We start from the raw sequence: 26,336 nt of genomic DNA, 5'->3' as shown, positions 1-26,336 counted from the left end.
AGGAAGGAGGAGATACTACTCTCCATGAGAGACCAGATAACAGTGGAGAAAGCAGCTGCTTTAGAGAAACTTCACTGCTTCTAAAGCATTCACAACTCTAGAGGCATTTAGTGTTTGCTCTTTTATCAGTGCAGCTGCAAGTGATAATTCAACCTCCAAGTGGTCTGTGCTTTTGTCCTGTCTGAATTGAAAAATGCCCCAACAAAAATCCTTGCATTGTATCAGGATTATGTGCTTGGAAAGAACTCAACAAATTGCATTTAGGATGATCAAAATGATCCATTTTCCTCACAGTGTTGCCGGTGGACAAAGGTTTGAAAATCAAATTTTAGCACTATCGATGTTACTGCCTGATGCAAGAGCAGCGATAGAGCTTTATCAGGCAAATTCCAAGACAGATGGACCCAAAAGACAGTTATCTTTATTATCCTCATCTTGCAAACAGCAGTTGCCAGTGTCACACACTGACACTTCACTAGACATCCTAAGCATCTTTATCATCTCAATATCCCAAAATAGAATGCCTCCTGTATACTGACTTCTCCACAAGATTACCCTTGCAAGTGCTGTTTCTCCTGTACCAAAAATAAAATAAAATAATAATAATCACTCTTCCAAACTACTGCACCATGAATGTTGTCTCTCTCCCAGCCTCACTTCTTGTAACCTCCCAGTGTCTTACAGTGCAGCCACTGGGGCAATAAGCAGCTCCAGGTTTGAGACAGAGATTAAAGCCCGGCTTCTTGTATATTCAGGAACCTCATTCCCACTAAAAATTGAGCCTTTATCCCAGTTTGAATGAAATCTCACCTTTTGTGTGTGCAGAGCAGAGCGGGGCAGAGCTCTCCTGCTGCAGAAATCCCCAGCACAACAGAAGGTTGGTGCTGCAGCCCCTGATGGAGTGACCCAAACCCACTGCCCACCCCACCAAAGCAGCCTGGCTTGTGTTAGGGACCTGTATTTAGACAGGGATGTGAAGCCATGGAGAGACTCAGCAGGAAAAACACCCCAGCACACGCTCCTGCTGGATGCTCCCCATTTCCCAAACAACGATTTCCCCCGGCAGGAATGTTGATTTAAACCATTCATGCCAAGGTGGGTGCAGGATAAGGTTATGTGATTCTTGGAGCCACCACACCAGGTCATGAATGATGGAGTAATGAAAAGAAAATTCCAGGCTCATTGCACAGCAAATAAAGGCAGGATTGTGGAAACACTGGCTGCCTGCTGAGCTCTGCCTTGGGGTGGGCACAGATCTGCAGCACAGGGGATGGAGAGAGATGGTTGGGAGAGAGCCTCATCGTAACCCCAGGTTTTCCCTACTGACCTACAGTACCCAAATCTCTCCCAGGGAAGAAATAGGGGAACAAACAAGACTTTTTGAGCCTCAGTTCCCGTCCTGCACATCCACAGTTTCCACTGACTTGCTTAGAACTAAAGGTGCCCAGTGGCTCTGGAAGTCATCCTAAAGGGTCACCTGCTATGCAGAGTTAAGATTATTTAGATTCTGCAATTGCTCATATTACCATGTCAAGAGGGTTTCTTTCAGGACATCATTATCTCCAATTTCCCAGGCTTCCAATGTTTTCCCTAGGAATAATCCCCTACAACGTGAGGTTTGTTCAATACACACGCTGAACAAACTCTTTATAGGTGGAATATGTAAGTTTTTATATAAACTTTCTGAAAAAACCAAAACCCTCCAGTTTCAGCTTGGCCTTTAAAGAAGTGCAAAAGCTTTGGTGTGCTTTTAAAAGCAGAGCATCAGAAAGGATTGATTTTTTTTTCCCCCCTGGCTTGACTGACCCCAGACTGTAACCTCAGACAAGCTGATAGTTGAGAAAGTAAACTAATTACAACTTATATCCAGAGCCTGCCCTGCCCCGGCATCACAGACCCAACATTCCCACATTGCTCCTTCTTTTCCACACTTCCCAAAATTCACTTCAGTGAATCCAAGATGCTCCCAGCATGGATCATGTGCTACCTTTTGGCACAGCAGCCACTGGCTCAGCCCAGCTCTGGGCATCTGCTGCCTTTGCCAAACAAGCATTTTCACGACAAAAGTCAAGAAATAAATACCAGTTTCAAGAAGTTCCTGAAACCTCTATTTAAAGTGGCTTCAGTTGTAAGTTCAAGGAAGGCAACGCCTTTGTGACAGCACAGCTGTGGAATAAAAAGATTCCCAGGGCCTCCTGGCTGCTCTGACTCCTGGGCTTTAGAATTATATGAGTATGGGCTTAAGACCACCCAAATTCTTTTTTTTTTTTGGTTTTCCCTTTTTGAGAGGGGGGGAAAGAAAGAGAACATGGACACACAGGGGTGAAAGGGACCATCCCCTCCCCAGCATGTTGGACAACTGTAGTTTTACAGTACCAAAGATGTGACAGGCAGCACTGACCCGTGACAGCAGCTGTATTTACACTAGAGCCTAACAGGGAAAGCACACTGGAGGGGTTGGAATATGCACTGCAGGATACAGTGGCCTTTGGAGAGATGCTTTAACCCCCATGTGCCAAATCCAGCTGCAGGAATTTAATTCCCTGCCAAAGCACAGCCAGGGGGGAACTGACTTTTGTCTCTCGCTTAGTGAGCATGTGGCTGATTTTGCACCTGAATCTCAGCTCTCTACCAGGAAGCATTCCCACAGGAGGGGGAGATGTTCTGCTGGGGAGCCAGTGTTCCACTGAGGATGAAGCCCCCAGTTCTCCACTCATGACACAGTGAGTGTAGGGACCCCAGACAAGCACCTGAGGGGCAGGGGCTGTGCCCTCACAGATCCAGGCTCAAAGCAATCCACTGGGACTGGGTCTCTTCAAACTGAAACTCATTATACAGCCTTTTGACAACATTTCTTTGTTTTCTAATTGATTCAGGCTTTCTTAGGCTGATCTCTCAATACAGAGTCTAAACAAAGAGAAACATAATCAAATACTTGCTTTTTCAGCAGGAAAAAAAAAGGAAAAAAGAAAACCATGCACATTTGCTCTGTCTTAGGCTGTAGTTTTCCTGGGCTGCTCCCATCTTTATTTATTGTTCTTCCTTCACACCATGAGTTCTTGGATAGCAAAGGAAAACAGCCCATGTCTTCACGAACAACAGTTGGCTGGAAAATCAAATTAAAAATGGCAATCACATCTGCAGCAGTGCAGGCAGCTAAAATAGTCCACGTTTTTATTTATATCACTTTGGGTAGTGAGTAGCTCAGAGCCCTCATTGCATATTCCCATGTCCCATTAATTCCTTTATTACCACTTACTGCCAAAAGCAGGTGCTTTATACTTCCCTGGATAACAGATGGAACACGGGGTTTGTGATGCAAGAGTCAAGACAGGATGGGCAGATGGGACAGGTTGGAGGAGAAGGGAGAGAGGAGGAGAGGACAAAGTTCAAAGCCATGGGAAGATTTAGTGTAAACTTGTCACGGAGGAGGCTCCAGCAGACACATCTCAGTAGCAGGAAACCCAAACCACGACATGTTTGCACAGAAGTTTTCAGCACAGGAAGTGCTCCAGTCTGCAGGACCTGAGCAAAGGCACTGGGGCAGGCAGGGCAAGAATGTGCAGCAACCTCAATTCAAGTTTGTCCTCTGACACAAGCAGAACGTGGCTCCAGTCACTGTTTCAGCCCCACAGGGGTGAGACCCCTCTAACACTGACCTCCTGCACACAGCCTGGTGCCAGGGAAGGCAGCACGGACAAGCAGAGGTGCTTGGGACACCTGGCACTGGAAGTTGTGCAGCATCCTTAGATGCAGCCAGCAATCCTCACAACCTCTGGGAAAAAGGGATATTTACTCCAAAACACCTTTAAAGCCTCTCTGTTGATTAGTGAACTTGGTATTGCTTCGAGCTGAGGCACTTCAGGCCAGTCCCACACCAAGCTCTCAGATGGAGAATAAAGAATGATACAGAATCACAGAATGGGGTGGGTTGGAAGGGACCTTAGTGATCATCTGGTTCCAACCCCCTGCCAGGGGCAGAGACACATTCCACAAGACCAGGCTGCTCAATGCCCTACCCAGCCTGGCCTATCCTGCTCCCTGTCTTCCACATCATTCACTCTGAACAACCTGTGGAAGTTTTTTCACTCGTTCATCAGTACACTTGTCCTGGCTTAGGTACCTGTTGTGCAATCAAACCTTGCACTTCTGGTGAAATAAAACAAAGGCAGGTCAAAATGGCAGAAATGGTGTGAGAACTCGAGGGCCCAGTTTTCATTTCACACACAGAATTAGCAAAATCCCTCGATTCCCAACAGCCATTCCTGCCCCCATCTCTCCTCATTTATGAGGGGTTGGCTGTGCAGAAGGGACCAGGACAGTTCCAGCTGATCCAGGACCCTCTGGACAACAGGAGCAGTGTCCCAACAATCCTGTCCCCGTCCTCTCCCCCTGGACAAACATTCCCACAGGCTGTAACCCCAGGAAGGGCTCAGGGAGCAGAGCAGGGAACCTGCAGCAGCTCAGCCCCTGACGTAGGTAGATCACCACCCTCCTGCCAGAAAGAACCATTTCAGGGACTCCTTTCCACAATATTGGGAATTCCTGCAAAACTCCCGTTTCTGACGTGCTGCTCTGATGTGAAATATCCCCCGTGTTTGCAAAGGAGTGATTCTGAATGACTAACCAGCCCCGCATATATTTCAAGAAAACTTGGAAACAGCCTTGTTATTTTTGGAAACACGGACGCTTGTTCGGGGCGAGCTGGCAAGGGGGAATTACTGTGGAAAGTTACCCGAGGAACAGAGAGGCTGCAGTGCCACCTACTGCTTCACTCCGGGCTCTGAGTTTGGAGTTCACAACTAACACGGACACAAACAGTGACACCCGGGAGTAGCCCCGAGCTCAGAGAGTCACCCAGACCTGACCATGACCCAGCCCAGATTCCTCACCAGAAGGTGCAAGGTCAGTGCCACAGACAATGATCAAAGAACCAACCTTACCTGGGAGCTTTGCAGCCCAGAGCAGGAAGCGTGATGGACCTTCAAAAAGCACTTAATTTTTATTTAAATCATCCTGAGTATTCTTTTTTAGCACACAAATAGGAAAGTTGATTTGGACTCTTAATACATCCTCAACTTCACCACAGATCAGCAGCAGTAAGTTCCAAAGATACTCCAAAAGACATACCAAAGGCATCTTGTATAAAAGTGTGGTTTATATGGTTTTTTTAAATCCTTGAATTTATTTCTTTTCATAATTTAGCCTTTTAATGTAACGATAAGCCTCCCTGCTACACAAGACAGAGAACAACTTCCTGGCCTCCAGTTTGCTAGTCAGTCAGTACTGTATAAAACTTCACCAGGTTCACAGAATTTATTAAAAAAAAAATCCGAAGAAATCCAAAAATAAAACCAGTTTGTGCTTATATGGAACTGCCCAGTTAAATGTGAGACTATTCCTTGACTCCATTTCAGTTTTCCCAACCGCAAATTCACAAAACGTAGATGATTCCACAAAGAAAACAGATGCTCCTTTGGGATTGTGAGTTCCCAGCCGGAAAACAAAACACGCAGAAACGCCAGGGGAAGGTTGTTTTCTCCCCCAGCTACACAGTATCAAAGAGCCCTAATTAGAATTTGCTACTCAGTACAACGTATTATCAAAATCACCAAAGAGAACATATCCATTTATTCATAAATGTGGTCTGGATTATCCAGGCATTGGAGATGCTTGGTTGGATGTGTGTCTGGTCTGGTTTGTGTTTGGTTTGGAATCCATTCATTTAGTCCTTAATTTGCCATTAAGGAACTGATACAGCAAGTGTGCACATTAAACATTTAAATGTGGGTGCCTGGAGGCACATGGAGCTAAACAACTGCAAGTGGTTATCCCTGGAAGTTGAAACAAGTGATTTTCCTTCCTCCACAAAGATGAGGTTAAAGGTTGGACCAGACGACCTCCAGAGATCCCTCCCAACCTAAACTGTTCTATCAGTCAAGCAGGAACAGGCAGTCAAGAAGTGCAGTGCAGAGGGTAATGCTCTGGAACATCACTTCCCATTTGTGGCAGGGCTGGACAAAGTTCCTACATCCAGCTCTTGGGACGCTTCAGTCCACAGCTCCGGAAGGATTTAAGTGAGAAAGTGCCCTGACATCAGTACCTGGGGGAGGCAGCACCCAGGGCCACTCACGAGGTAGATTTGATTACACTGCATCTGTATAAAAACCTGACCTGAATCCCTCCTGTGCCAAATGCCAAAGTCCTTCTCCACAGACCAAAGGGATTCCCTGAGTAGTTTTGCCCACTTATCGTGGCTAAGAGAAATTCCTCACAGATCCTAATAAATGTTGAATACTGTCACACCACTTAGAGCAACGTTTTTTGTAGAATACAGCTATAGAAAAATGTATCACATTTCATGGTCTGTTCTTCCAAAAACTCCTACAATTTGGCCCGTAGGAAAAAAAAGGAAAAGCCTGCTCAGCAGTGCCAAGCTTGTAATGGTGTCCCAAAGCAACGCAGCTTTGAACAGAAAGTGAGGAATATTGGGTCTGTGTAAAAGGAGACTTGGGACAAGAGAACTTTGCTGTAATGGAAGGGAAACAGTACAGAAGAATCCTCAGGAACATTTCCACCCAGTTCTGGGCTCCCCAGCACAGGGTTTGCTGCTGGGAGTGCAATGAAGTGACACAAAGATGATTAAGGGACTGGAGCATCTTTCGCTTGAGGAGAGACAGGGAGCACTGGACTGTTCAGCCTGGAAAAGACAGGGGTCAGGGAGATCTTCTCACCTGGCATAAATAAATATCTGTTGGGAGAGAATGAAGAGGGAGCCAGAGTCTTCCCACTGGAGCCCTGTGACAGCACAAGAGGCAAAAGGCACAAGCTGAAACAAAGGAAACTTCATCTGACCATAGGAAAACCACCGTTTTTTTTGTTGTGAGAACGATCAAACACCGGGATAGGTTGTCCAGAGAGGTTGTGGAGACTCCATTCTTGAAACCAGAAATCCCAAGCTCCTCAGTTTTCCTTGTTTCTTTTTTTAAAAATGCTGATGGAGATCAAATTCCACTCCATCAGGTCACATCAGAATCATTAAATTGCAATAAAGATCAACCAAAAAGCAAAACTGCAGACCAGGTGTAATAAACACTGAAGCACCAGGACTTTTTCTTCCACTTAAACCCTGCTCTACCTGATCCCTCAGTACACATAGGAGAGCCTTTAAGAGAGGGATTCAGACTAACTAATCCTAACTAAAATGTTATTGCATAAACTGGATTTATTCACCTCCTTCAACGACAGGTACCCACAGAAACAGATGTGGGTCTTTCTTTTACCTCAGTGTTTCAACCAGACAATGAGACAACTCTTTTTTGGTTCTTATTTGTACTAAATTTAAGGGTTACAAATGGGTCTGATCAAACACAGATTCAAAGAACCTGCAAATACAGACATGAACTCCTCAGTTTAATTCCCTTTGTGCAAAATGCCTGAATTTAAGAGCACAGACTTCAAAACAGAACACCAAATATATGTAAAAGCATCTTACTCCTCCAAAGGAACCGATCCTGCATCTAATTAAGGAATTGGCAAGATTCTATTAATTATGTCCCCAAGATCAAGGTTTGGCCCACTCTCTTTAGAGCCTGGGTGTAACTAAGCTCTAAATAAGTCTGCAGGAGGAGACAAGAGTGTGCAGAAGCAGCAAGTGGCACTTAAAAAGCCCAGCCTGGACCCACAGTGCTCAGCAAACAGCCCTGGTTTCCGTGGTGGTTTGTGAGGAATTTGCCTTTGAATCTGCATTAAATAGCCAAATTTTCTACATCCTGCTTGATGCATTTGGGAAACATCTGTTTTGATTAAGCTGAAATCAGTGCAGCACGTTAACATCTCAGGGGAAATTGGGTTCATTTCATACGGATTTGAGGGCTGTGTTCTGGTGATATCGAGCACTGAGGGAAAGACAATTCTGGGAGAAAGGGAAGCAAAACTGAAGCAAACTGCCACCATCCCATGGGTAAGAATCACTCCCAGAGCAAAACAGCTTTCCAAATGTGTCTGTTGGGGTGCAGCAAGCTGAAAAATCAGCTTTCTCCACAGAAAATTTTCTTCTGGAGAAGGAAAAATAAAGCCAAAGCCAGTATTACACCCATTTGAAAAGGCCACTCCAGTATTACAGGTGTTGTAATTCAGTCCTCTCACATCCCAGCATTCCTCCATCACCAGCCACCTCTGGTTTGATGAAAGCTCTCCACTGGCTGCTCCCAAGGGAAAGAGCAGCACAGGCATCTTGGGAATCTTCAGCTGTGGTTCACTCTGGGCATCTGGTTAGACAAGCTGCTCAGGGGGCCCACATGGGCACCAAAACAGTAAAATCAAAATAACACTGAACTACCAGTGTCAGATCCATGAAAGACCTTCAGAATACTGTGACTAAAACAAAATTACAGCACTGGGAGCACTGCAGGCACAGCTTGGAAGGGAGAACCCAAGGGGAATGCCTGAGGAGGTCTGTTGTAGCTGAAATCCATTTTGATCCCCCGTTTTCTCAGTCCACTCTCTTTTTTATCTATTAGATGTTATCAGACTCCTGTAACTAAGATTCTCCAAGCAGCTTAGAATTACAAATGATTTTCAGTAACATTTGGGTAACAAAGCTCCCTCAAGTTGACTTGGAAATCTCTCCTGTGCCCACTCAGCCTTGCAAGACAAGGACTATTCCATCGAGGATTTCCTAACTCAGGGTCCAGCAAGGAGGGCTTTCACTGGAAGGTTGTACATGGAGCAATGGAATAAAGGATAGTCTGAGTTCTCTGATGAGACTAAGCAGTTGGTGAAGTTTGCAGGGTTTGAGCTCCTTGCTGTGGCAATCACAGCAAGGCAATTTTGCAGACCTTAGTGTCATATTTCCCTGCTCCTTTGGAAAAAACCCATCTAGTTTTCAACACAGCTCTAATGATAACTCCACAAAACTCTGTGGTTTTGCTTTGTAGATCGCTGAAGTATTTTGTCTCATGTTGCTCCACAGCTCTACTGTGTCAGCTCCAAATGAATCAAAGAGAACTCTGAGCAAAAGCTGTTTGAAGCTGGTAACATTCTGGATTCTCAGTGGAACCACCAATTTTGCCTGATGAGGTTCACTCCAAAGGCTTCATTGACTTAAGCCACTCTTTCAACAGGCATGGCAGGAGTTTAAGGTTTCTGATGAACTATGAAACCAGGCAAGTTTCCGAGGAGCTTTTTGGGAAAGCTTTCCTTAATTCCAGCTCTGCATCACCTCACAATTTTGCCACCAGTCTCACAAGACCCAGGGGAGAGTTGTACAAGCTGTTGAGGAAAGCTGTGACAACTGGATTAGAATATCCAGCAGGCCCAGGGGACAAGGAGTTATTCACCAGCTTGTAGGCCAGAGCTCCAAGGGTCAGTCAGGGAGCCAGGGAAGAGCTTTCAGAGCAACACTGATCTCCTGTAACAAATAGGAACTAGTGGTTTTTTTCTTTTTAGACAGGGTTTTACTGTAAAACGCTGATTTATCAATACTGGCAACGATGCACTTGGATCCAGGATACAATTTCTGGACAGGGAGAGACACTCCAAACTGCCATGTATCCTCTGGAATGCTCCTGAAGCAGCTTTTAAGGTCACTTTTTAAAGAAAGATTAAAAGCTACCGAAAACAACTGAGCTGCTGAAATCCAGGATCAGTGTTTTGCTCTGTCACACTGTTCCTACTCCAACTAGTTTCTTTGTGCTCTATCTCCTCATTTCCCAAGCAACTAAGACTTCCTACCTCACAGAAGTCATGGGAAGAAGTTTTAAAGTCATGGAAACTTTAAAGACTCCCTGGTGCTTTGCTGTAGCAAGGATGGGGAACACAAATCCTTCCTGTACCTCGCCAAGGAGGTGTAAAATTCCCAGTGTTTCTCACCAGTGCTGTCAAAACATACAACTGGCCAGCACATTCAATTGGAGTGAGGTTGGGGGCTTGACCACTTTGAAGCCAGGTTTGGGTTATGCCTGTGCCCCATCCCAGAGGGATGTTAAGCACAAGCAGAGTGATAATGGTCTTCTGCTCATTTGGAAATCCAGAAAATGTGTCAGCAGTGACCTCTGAGCAATGAAAGAAAGTAATTTTTGTTTCTAATTCTGAAGAGTTCCCAGGTAGACTCTCCCCAGCAGAGTCTGGAGAGGCCTGTTTAGCAGCAGACCTGCTGAAGGTCTCACACCCAGTCACAGCTGCCTGGGCTGCAAATACAGATTTATAGCAATTACATTTATCCTTTGGGTTATACAAGCAGCAGATCCACCAAATTCCAGGTCCTCTTCACTACCCAGCTCTGGGCTGACCTTACATTCCCTCTTTTAGTTCAGTTTAAACATTGTCATCTGCATTTTCTTGTTTGTCTGAATCCTTGGGAATCTACATAAGAAAAGATGCACGAAGAGAGAACTTTGTGTTCTTTTTAACATGTCAACTTGGAGGACAAGGATTAGAAACCTCTGGGTGACACAGCCTGGAGTCAATTAGGACAAAACATTCCGTGTGCACACTCTCCTCAAGGCAGTATCTGCAGCAAGTGTGTAATGCAAACCATGCTGAGCAGCTCTGTCCAGCCTCATTCCTGTCCAGCTCCCAAGGATTCTGGCTGAATCTCACCAGACAGAAATGGGCAGTTCCTCTGTCATTAGAGAGCACCCAGGGAAGCAGCACAACAAAATGCTTCCTGCTGCTGCTAAAGGCAGGAGGCTGCAATTTCAGCTCAGTTGTCTGCTCTCACAAGGAGCAATCCACAAATATTTGAGCTTTCTGGCAGCACAACCTCCCTCCCCTCCCAGTAGCAGAGTCTTTTGCTCTAAATGCTCCAAGACATTTCCATGTTTGCCTTCTCGGGCTGTTGACAGTAAACTGCTTAACAGGAGAGGGCACCTGTGATGCTTTTCCTGATTATTGATAACATCTAAAAGGCTTTAAACATGGCCTTTCCTGCTTCAGCTTTTACAGGAGGTTAATTGAGATCAGATACTACGTCGCTATTAAGCTCAGCTTTGAGTAAGTGCACAGTCCAGACTATGGGAAAAAAAATGTTAAAAAATATTTGGAATAGTTAAATATACCCAGATCAGCCACACATGATAACTCCAGAGCACTCAGGAAGACAAATGCAGGACTCTGAGCCATTCCTGGTTATCTGTGGAGTGCTCACTGAAAACATGTATGGAACTCCAGGAGACCAGAAAGCTGATTTTTTAAAGTTAGGGAACAGTTTAGGGACATTTAGCTCAGTATGTAGACCACAGTATAATCCCTAGGGCAAAAAAAGACACTAGGAAATACCTTGGATACATGGAACAGAACAAAGTACAAGACAACTGGCTTTAAAAAATCAGATTTTTTTAAATCTGAGAGGGAAAGGGTGGGGAGAAGTCAATTATTTGTTCTCTCCTTCCCCCAAGGACAGGGCAAGAGTGAAGGGCTAAATTTTAAAAACAAAAGAAATTCAGTTGAGAGGTCAAAAAGATGTTTCAAAGTTAAGTAACAGTTACTTGGGGAGACTGTGAAATCACCTCTCACAGACTTCTAGACCCTGCCAGGGAGGTTTAGGCTGATTATTTACTTGATTACAGGTATGGCTTCCAGCCCCCAGCATCTCCTCTTGCTCCTCCTGCTACCTGACATCCCATTTCATTTCTCCTTCCCTCACAATTTCCTCCTCGCACCACTTCCTCCCCTTTCCCTCCAGGGACAGGGAGTGGGAAATCAGACTTTAAAGAATTCTGCCTCAAATGAGTGATGAATTAAGACAGAATTAGTGTCACTGATGAGAACATTTTTCAGCCTTTATTAGCCCAGTGACTAAGGTGATCCCTTATGCTCTGGTTATACAGCTGCTTCCTTTGCAGCACCCCTAATTTCAAGAGTCACGAACAACTTAAAGAGCCGTTTTGGCTGAGATTTTCTAGGCATGAGGTAGAATTCCTGCATAGTGCAGCTTCCAAGATTTTTCCCATTTGGGAAAAATACTGTGTTGCTGGAGAAATAACCCCTGTTCCTCTAGTTAGAGCCTGTATGACAACAACACACGCGCAGGAGGCAGCGGGATCATGAGGATCCGCCAGGCTCCGACGTTTCTTTCCTTTGGGAGCTTCAGGACTTCAACGCCATCAGCTCCTTCCCTGGGATGTGTTTTCCAAGGAACTCACCGATGGCACATGTGACAAATGATATTTGTTGCATTTTATTATCCCCCTCTATCCCCGGGTTGCCATTTGAGCCGTGTCTGGCAGGAGCACCGGGCGCTGATTAACGTCCCCCCGGTGCCGCTGCTGCGGAACACGTGGGCTCCATCAGCCCGGCCAGGGATGGAACGAGCCCTTGGGAATCACCCACCTATCCCACCAACGGGACTTACCAAAGCCAGGAACGTCCTAGAGATTAACTCTTGGGGAGGGAAGATGTGAGTCAAACCACGGCTTGCTGGGGAAAGGGGGAGCTTTGTCAACCACCCGCCGGCCCCGAAACCTTGGGAAGAGCTTTGGCAGTGGAGGAGCAAAGTTATGTCTTGGGACAGTGAGTAAATGAAACCCAAGGGCTGTCATTACTCCTGTGCACTTGGACAATTTGAAGGTGTTTCTTCTTCAACCTCAGGCCACAACTGATAAAATAATCCTACAGAAGTCCTTAGGAATGGGCTTAACTCCCGTTAAAATCAGCATCCCACCGATATTGCTGAAATTAAACGTGTGCTTAAATGTTTTTCTGAATCTGGGAACTTACTTGACAAGGGTTTGTTTTCTTTATTTTCTTCTTGATTTATTTTCTTTATTTTCTTTTCTTTCAATGTTAACTCAAAAATGCTGCGGACACATAAATATTAGGCAAAATTATTAACTTTTTCTAGATTTCTTGGCCTTTAAAAAAAAAAAAATCTGGTCTGGCTAGAAGGCTGTCTTATCATAAAACCAACATATTAAATTTCTCTGACAGTAAAATCTATCTATAGACATACAGTAACAACAAATTAACCTCAATCTGACATGAATGAAAACAGTTCCTAAGTGGTTATAGTTCCTAAAACAGAATCTATATGCAATAAATATAATTATTTCACTGAAATTGTTAGCACATGTTTTCCTTTTGCAACAGACATGTTCCCCGTACCATCTTTGTTGTATTGATATGTTCTTTAGTAGCCCCTTCTGTGCCTTCATCCTTGATTTAAATTTACAGTGACACATTTTTAAACAATAGCAGGAAACCTCACTTATGACTTTAATTATAAAATGGTGTTATAAAATTATATCCACATTTTACTTTTGGCAGTTGGCAATCCCCATTTCACATAAATAACCCTTCTTGGCCTCAGCAGTTCTCTTTGGTTGATCTCAATGCTTACTGTATGTAATTGATATAAAAACACAAGGTTTAGGAAGCAGTTATTGGAACTTGTTAAAAGAAGTAGTCAAGTTCATAAACGCAGTCATTTTGCTGTGTTACATGCCAGGAGAATTAATAATGGACTTTTGGGAATAAGGGAGAAATTCAGGCTTTTTAAAGGAAGACTGATGTAACTACAGTGTTCCACTCCTATGTTAATTGTTTGGCTCACAGAGCCACGGCTTTGTTTCTCTTCCACCCACAGCTGCTTCCAATAATTTTCCCAAACCTGACACATGCACACACATCCACGTTACACATCCAGTTCTAGCTGCACATATGCACTAGCACCAAAACAATTCTGGTGTGCTGCAGGAAAGAACAGGAGCAAATATGTTATACCTGGTGGTATGAATAAAAAAGGAAAGACAAATCACAGCACAAAAGGCTGAAGTTCAGCAAGACTAGAGATGGAGCTGCTTCGAGTCACTTCATAAACCAGTTCACACGAAGGGGCTGATTTTCAGCTGAAGATCCCAAATTTGCACAGAGTCATCTCTGTCTGTTTTACTTTTGCACATGAATGTGCAGGAGGTACTTGTCTGCACGAGCAATTAGCTCCAAAATTGGATCCTCTGAGGCACAATGGTTGCACAGGAGCACAAAATGTCACCTGTGCACAGCCCAGGGATAGACTCATCTGAAAAACTCAAGCAGCACCTTCTTAACTTATACCTGGCCATCACACAGCATCGCTTGCAGGATTAAAGTTAAAGCCTTGGATGGACTGGAGACAAAACCCAGCCCAGTTCTCACCAGCTCTGGGCCCTCCAAACCCTTCTCTGAGCTGGGGGGAGCTACAAATTGTCCTTCACTCTGAAAACAAGTCACTTGGGTCAGGCCCCACTCAAAACTTTTCCTTCTGCCATTTTAAGGACCCAGCTTCAAAAATTCTAACTTATTAGAACTAATTTATGAGAAAGAATTCAAAACCATCAAGAATGTTATTCTTAAATTTCCATTTGGCATCTGATTTATCTCATACTTCAAATAAAAACCAGTTTAAGACAAAAGAAGGGGACTTTGTGCTTTCTGGATCTGGATCCACCAGCTCAGATCCTGAGGGATGTGTCCTACAAGCCAAGGCACACAAGGGGACAGAGCCACAGCTCAGGACTGGGTTTGTGGATGGCCAGAGGTCTGGGATGCCACAGATTGTCACTAACAACTGCCAGATGTGGATGGTTGGAAGCAGGAGCAGCCTGGGAATTCAGAGGAAAGCTGAGATGTTTAAAATGCCCGTGCTGTCAGCAGGGAGCTGGGAGGGCAGGACAGAGGGACCAGGAGTGTGAGTCTCACACAGAAAGAGACTGGACTGGCCTGCAAGACAAAGCTAAATAAAATTATTAAGCAAATGAGCGTTTAAATTATAGGTCACTACCTTGGGGTAAAGACTGAGTTTTAGGAACAGGGAAGGAACAAATCCTTTTCCTCTACCATACCCACTCCAGCTGGTTTTATACATCCAAAATGTGATGGAGTTGGTGTTTGCTCAGTCAAAGGTGTAAGTGCCCACTGGTCATATATCCTAAGCACCATCAGGTACCAAGGTGCCTCCCATCCCTTTCCAGGGAACAGGGACAACACACCAACTCCTGGAAGCAAAAGCAATTCCGTGCTTTTGGCCACTCAGCCAGGAGAGCTCAAGGACACTGGGATTTCAAAAACTTCTTGCCTTCTCCCTTCTTCACCATGCAAGGGAAGAGACAACCCCGCCTCTGTGACATAAAATTAATTCAGTAAATCATCTTAGGAGTTTTAATTCTTCTCAGTCACTGAACTATAACACCCATTTCAGCCTCTCAAAGCCTGTCCCTGAGACAGAGAGGTGCCACACCAGCCCTGCCACCTGTTCCAAAAGTCCCAAAGCCAGCAGCTTCCACCCTAAAACCAGCACAGCTGTCAACTCTGGTTTTGGTATTCCTGACTGCCCTTTTTCTTCCTTGGCCACCACCAGGTTTGTGCAAGTGTTAAACCAAACCTGGAAAAGCAGTGCCAGGGAACACGTCGCTTTTTCCCTGAGGTTCAGCTGAGGAGGCCACAGAGACCAGCCTGGAATTCTCTCTCCCACAGATGGGACAGTGTTGCTGGATAAATAGGAAGCTGGCTACCCAGAAGGGGAAGAAATTACTTCAGAGGATGCTGAGACTCCTGGGACTTTCACATTTCCTAATACAAGTTTCAATTTTGCTATTTTTGTTGAAAAGGGGGTGTTCAGCCAAAGGAGAAGCAAGTCCTTCCTCCTCACAATTCCCACTGCTCTGTGCAATATTAATACTTAAACCTTAGCATTAGGGATGGTCATATTTTGTGGAACCTGAGGTTTTACAGACCTCTTGAACTTCTGCAGGGAGGGAGTGGGAAAGGGAAGCTGCAAAGATGAAGCTCATCACATCTTTCCTTGCAAGCCTGTGATTTGTTTTTCCCTGTGAAAGGAGATTTGGGGTTTTTTTTTTCTTTTTAGCCTCATATTTTTCTGCTTAAAGACCTATCTCCAGCACTCAGGTTCCAAGCAAATAATAACAAAAAAAAAAAAGGCATCACAACAGAGAAACTTTGGTTTTCTGACTCAAATAACAACTGAAATCAGAACCCAAAGCCATTTCCATTCCAAGTCATGGATGATGGTGGGCATTGGAATTGCTGAAGGAGAAACAGGACAAAGAGTATGTTCATTGTGTTGCTCCCAAAAAGCTGAATCCTCCCTGTTGGCTCAACACAGTCTCAGAAGCCAGAAAACACTACAACTCAAACCAGTTTAAACCTTCCCTCACCCCTAAACTTTAAAGTTTAACAGTAAATTAATGGATTTTCTACTGCAGTGAACATCAGAAGCATTTATAAAGCTTTCACATTACTTTTATTCAGTAAATAATTTCGCAAAACTGAGGTGAAACCTCAGGTAAAATAAAAAACTGCTAAATTTGTATTTTTGCCCACAGAGGTGGGTGGAATTTTTTGGGTTGGTTTTGGTAAACAAGATATTTGTGCCCTCCAAGGCTCCTCTAAATTTTGGGGCCCACCTCCTACAGAAGACACTTGACTGGACATTGAGCATCAGCCCACTGCAACCATCAAGATTCACCCTCACACAAGGCACTCAAAAAAATCACTTTTCTCAAAGCCCCTAGTTTTAAATCCCTCTTTAATTTCAGTGTTTTCCTGGCTGAGAACTGGCACAACAAAAACTCTCTGCTTCCAGGACCTGGGTGATAATTCAGCTGCAATTTGTCTTCTAACGTCTCGGAAGTTTTCACTCTTTAACAGAAATAGGCTTTGTAAGAGTAACAAATTGTCCGAGTACCTCAAAACTCGATAAAACATCAGCCTGAAGAGCCACAGCAAATCCCAAAAGACAGGCTCTTAAAGAAATTTATGGGACAACGGTGTCCTCTGCTGGCAGGAACCAGACTCAACTTGTAACGCTGAACTGCAGCGCCTTCCCCGGGATCCCGGGACATCACCGACGTGTCAGGGAATGGTCTGAATGGGAAGCCCAGAAGGGGCCAAAATCAGCACTAGGACAAAGTGCAATTTGGATAATCTTGTCTGGTTTACCTTGGATGAGGACACAGGTCGGGGATATTTGATGCATAAACCTTTAATGATAAGACACAAATCTGAATATGATTCCAGAGCAGCCTCTGTGAGTCCAAGCCCCAGAGAACAGGGCAGCAGCATGGAATGGGATCCAGATCCTCCTCTCAACCTCACTGCTTGTCCTCAGGGTGTCTCCAAGCAAATCAGGCCTCTTCCAACTATTTAGATTTTAAAAGCATCAGACCAGTGAAGACATTGTTTGCCCACCCAGACCTTATCCCAAAAAGGAGCTGAGGGGCTTTCAAGAGCACACAAAGGATATGGGAGTCTGGGATTTATTTCCAAGGGTTGCACATGTACTAAAGAATAGAATATTCCAGTTCCAAAAGAGGCCTACAGGCCCTCACCTGACCTGGCTGTCCCAGGAACTCTGATAACAACCCAACAGCTTATGTTTTGGTGACACTTCCCTAAACCTGCTCTAATTCTCAAAATAAAAACCAGCATAGCTGAACCCCAAGATTAGGTCTGATGCACCAGAAAGTTCTGAAGACAGAAAAAAAAATCAGCCAAAAGTAAATTCACCATTTTCACCCTTGCCAGGCACCTGTCCTGTGTTCCTTATGCTCCTTCTTTGCCTCAGAGGGGTAGTTGCACAATCATAAAAAAGCTCATAAATCCCAATTATCATAAAAAATAAGCATTGTTAGAATTCTAGTTAGTTCTAGGATCTAATTACAACCATAAAAGCACACAATGACGTGTCTTTCCCATCAGCAAAGCCTGATAATTCTCTCGAAACTCACAGGGTTATTATCCAACATATTTAGAAAGACAGAACAAACCTTTGGGCTCAAATCCACTTTATCAGATCCCTTGAGTTCTATTTGTTTGCTCTTTCCAAACACACAAGCCAGTTTAAGAGAAGCTGCTACTTCTCCCAGTAAGCTTTGCTTCCTGGATACAGAATCATAGAAGGGTTTGGGTTGGAAGGGACCTGAAATATCATCCAGTGCCACCCCCTGCCATGGGGCAGGGACACCTCCCACTAGCCCAGGTTGCTCAAAACCTCATCCAACCTGGCCTTGAACACTTCCAGGGATGGGGCAGCCACAGCTTCTCTGGGCAACCTGTGCCAGGGCAGCACCACCATCACAGGGAAGAACCTTTTCTTAATATCTAATCCAAACCTACTCTTCCAGTCTGAAGCCATTCCCCCTGTCCTGTCACTCCAGGCCCTTGTAAAAGGTCTCTCCCCATATTTCTTGTGGGTTCTCTTCAGGTACTGGAAGGCCCCAATTAGGTCATCCCAAAGCCTTCCCTGTTCCAGGCTAAACAATCCCAATTCTTTAAGCACTTCAAGCATTTGATACCCCATAAGTACTGCAGCTACACCACCACTACAACAAGAGTTCTTCCAGCTTTTTTCAGGAGCCAAGAGAAGCCATCAGTGGGAGAAACCCCAACACCTGCAAAACAACTGCACTGGGGCTTAAGGAAGTAGAAGCCAGGCTCAGGATATGAGGATTGGGAATCAGGGCTCAGATTTGGCAGGTTTTGAGGGTCACAGTGGCAGTATTTTGGTGAGGAACAGAGTAAAACACACTGTAAGGTTGAATGAGACGAGGTGACCGAAACAAGCGAGCAAATTCCGTTATAGGAAAACAGTGGAACTATTTCTAATGATCCCTCAGCTCAGTCACCAATTCTATTTATATGTTTTAAGGGACCGTAAATATTTTTATTGGCACTCGGGACACAAAGAGAGCCTTCCAGTTTCTATATAAAGAAGTCATTTTGGACAGATCAAAACAATAAAGGCCCAGGACTCCTGGATGACAGATGCCAGGATGTTAGTAACCATAAATGGGTTTCAAATATGGCCCCAGCACCATCCCCCACAGTAGCCCTTTCAAGTGGGAATTACAAATTGCTTACTTGGAGAGGAAATTTCAAACAGGCCACTTATCAAAAAGTGCCAAATAAACCTGTCATTGGGATAGGAGTTACAAACCATTCCTAAACTCTGCAGACATTTCCTGAGCCTGTGAACTCTGATCTTGGCTTCTAATAAACATGACATCAGCTCCCCAGCCCTGCAGACACAAGACACATGACCCACCACTGCCTTTTCGCTTCCTCTGCAGCTCCTTCCAGGATCTGCTCCAGAGCACATCATCAGGGGAAGACTTCCCACTTATTTCAAAATTGGGTTTGGATCAGGCCCTTAAAGGCAGGGCAGGACAAGCACAGCATGGAATCAGTGTCAGAGCTACAAAGGTTACTGCAGGTACCCACTTAAAAGCAACGCTGAATCCGAGAGCTTGGAGGAGCTTTCCGGGTATTGAATCAGTAAATGGGTTAAGACAAGACTCCTGTTGCTGCCAAAGGCTTATTAACTGCTCCCATCTCATCCTAGAAATGCCATGGAACCTCTAAAAGCTCTGCTTAAGCATGTTCTGGATGGTCACTGAATAACATCCAAAACATGCTAAGAATGATCACAATACCCCAAAATATTTCAAACGTTGGAATGACAGTCACCTTAATTTCCAGAGAAATTCCAGGGAAGAACTAAGATTGCTAAAGCTCCACAGTTCACATTTTCCATTTAGGCACTTCCTTTGCAGCTAAGATTTCTCTTTTGGAATTAAACTTGGAATAATAGATTTAAAATAAGAGTTCCCATTTATCTCTATGCTGGAAACCCGATGGAGTCCCTTGTCTGATGCACCAGACAAAATGGACCATCCACTCAAGAAGCCAAAATTTCCATAAACATAGAACTGGCCCTCTGGGAAAAGTAACTTAAAAAACATATTATCAATATACAATCTTTACAAATAAGATATTTGTAAAGATTATGGAATATTCACCTAGAAATGGAGCCGCCTTCTCTACTCGTCTCTAAAGAACAGACATTTCCTTCACACTTGGGTATTCCCAAAAAAATTCCAGATCAAACATAAATCAGAGCTGGCAGAGTATAACACACAATGCATAAGAAATTCTTGTTTCAAATCTCCTTGATTAACACATGAAACTTGCTGGAAAAGACACCTCCCAAAGCCACCAAGATGGGAAGTTATAGCAGATGTGGATCTAAAAAGCTGTGCAGGGCTCTGGCAGCACAACTATCCATTTTTGATTTCTGACTTTTCCCTCTGCCGCCCTCATCAATTCAGAGCCTGCGATTCCTAAAATCAGGAAATTCCTGCAGGTCTGTAAAGGTCAGAAAGGAGAGCTCCCTGCTCCAGAGTGTGACCTGAGGGCCAATGTCTCTAGTCAAGTTTAAAGCCTTTGCTTTAAATAAATAAGATTCTAGTCCAGAGGTGCTGCAACATCCTCAGGTCACACTGGCCTTGGCACGGGGCTCTCCTGCCAGTTATAATGGAAATGCTTCACTCCTCTCCTGGCAGGAACTCCCTGGCATTCACTGGGACACAGGGAAGTCACTCTGGGAAACAGATACACAAGGAGACACATTTAGCGCTCTCACGAGGCTGAGCGGGTCCTTGGGAACCTGCAAAGCTCAAAGTTCTCCATGTAAAGAATACATGGATCTCCCCAAGAAGGTTCTGCTCTAAGAAGGACCAGCTATCCTGGATCAAAGTCATGGATCTGCAGCACTTTAGCAGGAAAGCAGAGCACAGGAGGAACGTGGACTGCAAGGAGGGAGCTCGCTGGAGTCGGGGTTAGTCAGGAGAGCCACGCTCTGCCCAAGGGAGCCAAGTGATCCTTAATGGTCAGGGAAAATCCAGTGCCTTGGATTTACTGACTCAGGGAGCACACAGCACCTCCCACCAAGCTGCTGTGGCATCCCTACCCAGGAGGAAGGGTGTCAGCCCTGAGTCAGGCAGCTCCCAAGGACTGGCTTTCACCAACCCAAACCCAAACTGTGCCCAGCCCTGTTCAGTCCTGACATTACTGTAGCCCAAGGTTAAGCTCATCTCCCAAGGGCTTTCTAAAATAAAAACCTTTCTGTTTATAAACAAAACCCAATTTCCCAACCCAGGCCACACTTGGAAGCCCAGCAGTTTCCCTGCACTTCCAACATCAAAGCCCCTGCAATCCAACCTGCTGAAGGCAGGGAGGCAAAACCCATTTCCCACTTGGGAACAAACTTGAATATAGGAGTAGGACTTGTGTTTTTACACTGCTGACCTACATTTGCAAATCCCTGGAGGTAATTCTGTACAAGGGAAGAGCTATAAAGGCAGCTATATTGAGTTATTATGCAATAGGAAGCACAGCTGTGCTGAACAAAACCAGCCCGTGACAAGGGGAGCAAACAAAAGCCATGAAGTTCCACGTAGGAAAATCTAATAAATTTTGGACAACAAAAGAAGACTTTTAATTAACTTGCTCTCATTGAGTGCAGAGATAATTAAATTACAGGAACAGCCACATTAGTGTAATCAGTTTAGAAGAACCCACAAACAAAGGTTTTTTTCAAGATCCATCTATAAAAAAAGAAGCTCCATTTAAACTGCATTACTCTTCCCTTGGTAAATGCACTCACGTGCTTGCTTTCGGAAAGGAAAGAAGATCCTGACTCCAGTTTAATCAAACCCTTGAAAAACTACCACAACTTCTGATCCATTCTTCAGATGTTCTGAATTTTGATTTCTTTCTTCTATTCATGCAGTCACTCACGAATCTCACCCTCCACTTCATCGAGGTGTGTCTCCCTTCCTTTCAGCTGCACAGTAAAGACTGACAATATGACTTGTCTGCATCAAAGGGCTTAAAATCACAAATAAAAAGTGACAAATAAAATAGCTACACTACACAGAACTACTTTGCTAATGCCAAAACACTGGAGTGGATTTAATTTTTGGGAACGTGCAGGTCATGACTTGAGATCTTCAAGGCTTGCTAAGGGGGACTAACTGCTCCAGAAGGGAGGATATTTGGTAGGATGGGAGGTGCCTGTATCAAATCACCACACAATCATAGAAAGGTTTGGGTTGGAAGGGACCTTAAAGCTCATCTCATTCCAACCCCCTGCCATGGGCAGGGACACCTTCCACTATCCCAGGTTGCTCAAAACCTCATCCAACCTGGCCTTGAACACTTCCAGGGATGGGGCAGCCACAACCTCTCTGGACAACATGCCATGAGGGGCCTTCCCTGCTTGAGCTGCAGTATTTTTGAGCCCAAACAACAATCCACCTTTCCAGTGTCAGCCAAGGTAAAAGTCATTCATGGTTTGATCCATGAAAGTCCAGCAAAGAGTTCACACCAGGCCAAACCACAAAGGAACACCTTAAACAGGACCAACTGCCCCCTGTCCAGTCCAGCTGCACTGGTTCTAATCCCAGAGTCTTTTCCCAGCAATTTAAGGTCTCTGATGGGGATAGGTTTTGTATGAGTAACAGGAGATACTTTTTAAGTAGATAATGCTCCACACAGACTTCAGTCAGCTGGGCTAAAAGTATATATTTGTATACATCTATAAGAGTTAGAACTATAGAAGAAGCTGCATGGCTGCCACTACTTGCTTTTCCTTAAAAAAAAAAGTCTATAAAAAGTATCATGACCTGGTTTTTTACGACATAATATTTCAATGGAAGATCTTTTCTCCCAGATGTCATCTTTACACCCAAGAAAGGCCAATACAAGTCCCTCACACTATTCCATGAGCAAGCAGTTAGCCAGTGTTTTTCAAATCTGGAACAGGATGGCACGCACACTCGAGGTAGCAGAAACCTCCAGTGCTTGCTGGGCCCAAAACAACAGTAACCCGGGAGAAAAATATTAGTTACACACCTTGATGTGGGGGCAGAAAGACCACGATGGATTCACTTCCACCGTAAGGGCGAGCAGGAGACTCAGGCAGGAAAAACAAACTTTCCAGAGAGTCCTAAACAGAAGGAGAGTTCTGTGCCCTGAGAGTCCATCCCGCAGATGTGCCTGTGGGGCGGTTTCACCCCGTGTGTGCCCCGTGCACCCCTCGTACCGTGGCACACGCTCTCACCAGCTGAGCAGGACCGAGAAGGCCACCAGATGTCCCTGTGCCGCAGCTCCAGTCGCGGCCACGCCGCTCCCCGTTCCTGGGCCTGCAGTGGCACCTGCTGGTCACGCACGGGCACGGTTTTGTCGTCGGCTTCCAAAGTTCCTCCCGTGACGGAGGAGCTTCTCGGGCCTCTCGCACAATCGTTTTTCCTACGCTGCTGCTCCGCGCTGTTGTCATTTGTTGCCGTTGCCGCCGTGTTGCTTTGGAGATGCTACAGCAACAGATGTCACCCTGAGGAGGTGTGAACGCCTCGGGATGTGCAAGTGTCACTGTAGCCAAGCCCGTGTCCTACCAGCAGCACAGGGCACTGCCAGTGATGCCCGGCCCTCTGGAAAGGCCCGGGGGGTCAATTATTGCCAGCCCCTGAGCTGGGACATTTGGCCCTCCCTGAACCACAGGATGTGATTCAGTGGCAGGTAACAGAGAGAAAAGGCTGAGCCTGGGCTGGCACAGGCTGAGGGAGGTTTGTGTGCAGTGTGTCAGGACAGGGGGAAGTTTGTCATTAGGGAGTTTGAGCTTTGACAGCTCAGCTGTGACAGCAAAGCAAAAATAAACACGGGCCAAGTTTGAATAATGCAGTTAAGCATCATATTGTAGCTCTCAGCTTGTGGAAATTCAAGTATCCAATGTTCCCTTGGTTATACAATGAAATCAGAGTTTTATTCTGTCATGGGGAATAAACTAATAACTGAAAGAAACCCAACTTTGGGTCAGGGCCAGAAAACAAGAGAGATGCAGGTAACACCACCAAAACCATTGCTGGTTTAGGCATCTTCAGAGATGACTCCTTTCTAAAGAAATACTTCAAGGCTTGAAAACTTTGCCAGTTTTAAAGAGTTGTGCCCTCGTGAGTTTTTTTCTTTCCTTGAATTAGTTTTTAAATAATCAATAAAATATTTGCTAATGGGTTCAGAACACTCCTGAATCATACAGTCAGGTTTTCTTCACTGTTCTCTAAGTCCAGCCTGGCTTTCAGAGATGAAGCTCTGAGAAACATGAATTAACATGAGGGTAAAAATAAAATAGTAAGAGTTGGTAATCCAGACACAGAGTGGAAGGGGTGGGGAAGAAAAAAAGAAAAAAAAAATACCAAGAAAAAACCCTGCCCTCAGGCACATGAACCTGCAACATGATTTTTCAGCATGTTAATTACGCTACAGCTTTCCCAGGTCAGTCACAAGCCTTGTGGGGAACTCCAGGTGCTGCTCAGCCCTTTGGAAAAGGCTGACACTGATTTAGGTGCCAGGATAGACACAGGAGAGTCTTGTTTAAAGCTTCTATTTTTAAAAGGCTGGGTCTGGCATTAAAAATAAAAAAAAAATTTGCGCAAAAAAATTTTTGGACGGAAAAACTGAGTTTACAACACAACATTCACACTGCTTTCATCAGGAATTATTCATTCAGGAGAGTTGCACAACAGAAGTATCACTTAGATGATCACTTAGACAAGTCTGCTGATGAATTGCATAACTCAGAGTCAGTGCTGCCTGCTGTTCCTGCACGGAGCTGGGAAGATCTCCCACCTGAGACCCTCTAATGTAGCCACACGTGTTTAATCCAGCCGGAATTGTTGCAGCAACTTTTTCCCTGAGAGGTTCCCCCCTCCCATTTCAGGTCCAGTCTCCTCAGGGCAAAAGACTGTCTTGGGTTCATCTGCACAGACACATAACTTTCGGTTTCATTTAGATCTTGTGAGTACAGCTGTAATATTCAAAGTGTCTGAAGAGGGTGAGGAATGACTTAGGGGAGTATTAATATGAACAGTTTTAAACTGAAGAGGTCAAACAAAGGTGAGGCTGTTTATCTTAAAAGCTCCCATCCAAATAGCCCCGAGCCAGCTTCAGATAATATCTCAGAATGTCCCTCCAGCTGAGAAACAGTATCCTAAAGAAAACAGTTACAGTGACAGCACGCAATCCGACAATTATTTTGAACCCAGTCTATCATATTCCAGTTTTGGAAGGCATAGCACCAAATCCCACGTTTGCCTTTGGGACTTTTCCTTCACTCGTTCCTACAGCTAAAAACACAACTGCAAGGGACCCCCATCAGATCCAGCACCTTGAGATCTGCAAAGAACACAACACAAGAAGAGTGCAGCCTAAATCCACTGGCCAACATTTGAGATAATGCTGCATCTTGTAGCCTCTGACTTTTATGTACACAGTCAGGCAGAACAGCTTTTAACCCAGAACTTTTACAACCTCACAGCAGGTGTTTGGACTCTTAAGGGTGGAGAAGGAAAACGTGTTTCCTTTAATTAACCATGCACATATTTAAAAGCAAAAGTTTCAAAATTAGCCAATGTTCACTTGGTATCACCTCCTTGCAGCCCTGCCTTGACAGGAGCACAGAAAAGGGAACACCGAGAATTCCTGAACCACCACCTAACATTCGACAACCAAACCACTGATTATTTTTTAAGAGCCTGAAAGACAGTCCAAACCACCAGTTTTTTGCAACCACTGGACTGAAGGAAGGTAAAAGGCTGAATGGCAGGATGAGTTCATCCTTAGTCATGAAAAAGCAGCTTTATTTGCAAATAAAGCTTTGTGGGGATTCGTTGCTTCAGCTGAAAGCAGCATGAGGGAGCCCTGAGTCACCAGTCAGCTGTCTGGGCAACACACACAGCGTTGGGGGCCCTTTCAGGCATTTTCCTCCTCGGTCTGGGTCGGTAACAAGACTCCTCCCTCTCACCCTTCAGTTCCTGCCGTGGAAGGCGGTTTTGGGAGCACTGTTAATGACTCAGCTCTGCACTGGGCCGAGCAGTGCTTCATCCTGGGGGGCTTTTCAAGCATGAGAGACACAGACAGCAGCTGACTTTGAACCCCCCAGAAGTGCCAACACCCAGAGAGTGGGTACAGAGACACTCCTGGAGAGCTTGACTCGGAATGGGTCAGTGCTGTCTGCTCTGCACTGAGGGACACCCCGACACATCAACCTCAGAGCCCAGCTCAGATCCACAACAGCAGCTTGAACTCTCCTGAACCAAGAGTAAGGCTGAGGGGGTTATTTATTGTTCCTCTTAACCCAAGTGCCACTTACAGGACTTAGACTGGAAGCTGAATTTTCCCAAAGCTTCAGCTATTTGGACCACAGCTACCGACTTCATCCACCAGCAGTACAGCCAAGGGATACCAAAAGATAAAGTGTTGCCACCTCTCACCTTGGACATTTATCAGAGAGCATATTTTTAACATGAACGCCTACAGATCCCCTGTGGTGCAAAATCAGCTTTTCTCAACAGCTTTGTCAGTGCTGTCTGGTGCTCCTGCCAGGGTTTGCATTGATTGATTTGTTTGTCAGTAATTGCAGGGATATACAGATACACCCGTTATTTCTTTGCCTACAGCAAGTGAAAAATACTTTTATTTAGCACAACAACAATCATCATTTG

At 44.9% G+C, this 26,336-nt stretch overlaps 1 protein-coding gene across 7 annotated transcripts in view; it reads right to left on the bottom strand.

Moving 5' to 3' along the window:
* Positions 1 to 26,336, bottom strand: part of BMP2 (bone morphogenetic protein 2) — a 217,232-nt gene that overhangs the window by 151,610 nt on the left and 39,286 nt on the right. The window contains exons 1-2 of one of the 7 annotated variants that reach the window (XM_051793070.1): positions 22,901 to 23,019; positions 12,721 to 12,800 (exon numbers count right to left, since the gene is read on the bottom strand). The exons of 1 other annotated variant lie outside the window; for it this stretch is intronic. The gene's annotated coding sequence lies outside the window, so the exon portion shown is untranslated. Of the gene's footprint in view, positions 1 to 810; positions 906 to 1,987; positions 2,108 to 12,720; positions 12,801 to 22,900; positions 23,020 to 26,336 lie in introns of those variants that run through there. 5 more of the 7 variants (XM_051793066.1, XM_051793068.1, XM_051793071.1 and 2 more) reach the window with 5 other exon arrangements.

Source organism: Manacus candei, unplaced genomic scaffold, assembly GCF_025592945.1.
Source record: "Manacus candei isolate 608988 ecotype Guabito, Panama unplaced genomic scaffold, ASM2559294v1 h1tg000035l, whole genome shotgun sequence".
In the NCBI taxonomy this organism is placed as follows: domain Eukaryota; kingdom Metazoa; phylum Chordata; class Aves; order Passeriformes; family Pipridae; genus Manacus; species Manacus candei.
The sequence above is the reverse complement of the archived record's forward strand: the minus strand, read 5'-3'. Positions and strand labels throughout refer to the sequence as shown.